Below are 1,525 nucleotides of genomic sequence, written 5' to 3'. Positions count from 1 at the left end.
TACCATCTCAGTATTCTTTAGTAGTTGAGATTTATGTAGAGATGTGCGTGTAGCATTTTATTTGATAAAGTATTGAACTATCTGCATATGTACATAGTCGGCTGATTTTTATAGGCACAATAATCTCTGTAATCAGAGGAAATTTACATTATAAAATCAGAACCTGAGGTATACTTATTTGTGATCGCAACGCGCAAGCAATGCTAGTGCAGCAGTAAGGTACACGAATTAGCACTAACATTACAATACAATTGTAGAAGACTGTACTAGGTAAATAGAAATATAGATGCAAAGGCTTAATTTGCGCCACTAAAGGACCTTACAAATAGTGCTGAATCAAAATTAAAAAAAAAGAAACATCTGATAACCAATGTCAAGTGGTTGTGTACTCACCTTCAGGACGAGGGAGAAGTTTCACACCTATGCGTCTTATTTGTCTTTTTTTATCCCTGTAGATGAAGATCAACATGAGCACTAGATCAATATGAGTACTAACCCAAAAGGGATCAACATGAGCAGATAATGCAATAAAACAAGAAAGAACTAAGCAAATGTATACAAAATCTTAGTCAAGAGATACCATATCCCCTAATAGTTAGTCTCGACATAAAATTCTAACATATTTTGAATTAAAAAATATATTGGCTTCAATATTTCATACACAGGAATGTTGCTACACTACAAGCCTACAATACGGAGCAACTATGACACCTGCAATAAGACAGCTATCCCATTTGAAAAATATCTTTAACTAGGGAGTAGACATACCAAACCATCAAGTCGTTATTAAGGGTAAACATTAGAAGCTGCGACAACATAGATAAACAAACTGGAAATATATTTGCATACCTGACTGGCTTCACCAGGTTTAGAAATACACTCTTTTTCAAGGATGTACGAAAATGCACCACACGTTCGAGAATTATACTCCTTGGCAAGAAAATTGTTCTTTCCATATCCCAGAAGAGGTTGATGCCAAAAAAGTTCCCATAAAAATCATAAAGTGCACCGCCCTGCATAACCTAGAAAAAAAAGTGGCGGGCTTTAAAATGATAACGAATAAGAGTTACTCCCACCTTTATGTTAAAATTGTCACAGTTGATTGTCTTTTGGAAATTGTAAATGACTAAATGCTACTAATAACAATGTGTAAATACTTTAAAATGTATATATTATCTTCCACTGCAAATTCAACCAACACAAAATCCATTCAACTTAACTGTACAGTTTGGTAGGTATTGGGAATTTGGGATGTGTAAGAGTAAACAGATGTAGTACATTAATATTTTCTTTATTGAATACAAGACATAGTTCAGTTCATATAGTAACAAATAAGATTAGAATACTCAGAATAATGCTAGTGTACCTCAGATAATTTACATGTAGAGAACATAAGATACCGACTATATAGAGATCCACGTGAATCAGTACATGTCCCACTTGTGGTCAATAATCTGTCAGAGATGTCACGCCCTACTGCCACTACCTTTCGACCATGGGGGTCAAATTGCACCTGATGATCGAG

At 34.8% G+C, this 1,525-nt stretch overlaps 1 long non-coding RNA gene across 1 annotated transcript; it reads right to left on the bottom strand.

Moving 5' to 3' along the window:
- Positions 1-358: 358 nt before the first annotated feature.
- Positions 359-1,519, bottom strand: LOC105913655. The gene is made up of 3 exons (XR_001163176.2): positions 1,367-1,519; positions 850-1,022; positions 359-449 (listed from the first exon to the last, which is right to left on the bottom strand). It is a non-coding gene; the product is annotated as an uncharacterized LOC105913655 (long non-coding RNA).
- Between the last annotated feature and the right edge of the window lie 6 nt (positions 1,520-1,525).

The sequence above is a fragment of the Setaria italica genome, unplaced genomic scaffold (genome assembly GCF_000263155.2).
Source record: "Setaria italica strain Yugu1 unplaced genomic scaffold, Setaria_italica_v2.0 scaffold_63, whole genome shotgun sequence".
NCBI lineage: Eukaryota > Viridiplantae > Streptophyta > Magnoliopsida > Poales > Poaceae > Setaria > Setaria italica.
Note: the sequence above shows the minus strand (reverse complement) of the source record. Positions and strands in the feature narration are given on the sequence as shown.